This window comes from Coregonus lavaretus (genome assembly GCF_964263955.1).
Source record: "Coregonus lavaretus genome assembly, chromosome: 24".
NCBI lineage: Eukaryota > Metazoa > Chordata > Actinopteri > Salmoniformes > Salmonidae > Coregonus > Coregonus lavaretus.
Genome location: NC_140011.1, coordinates 39,397,833 through 39,398,109, shown reverse-complemented (window position 1 = coordinate 39,398,109; position 277 = coordinate 39,397,833).

Here is a 277-nt window from a genome sequence, read left to right as displayed (position 1 = left end):
ACCTCTCTCTTCTTATTACAGGTGTAGGATTTTAATTTGATCACCCTGTTGCAGGAGAACTTCCCTGAAATGCGGGACATTTCAAATGTGTAGTGTATTTGAGGTTTAAAAAGGCTTCTGAAGTTTGTAATTTCCACTTTGAAATTTTAGACTTGATTTTCCCTTACAAAAAATGTATCAACGCCTACAAAAATGTCCATTAATTATAATCCACATAATAATTCACATTTCCTGTTGCTGCAGGATTATTTTCCTGCTGTAGCAAACTGGCTTAAAT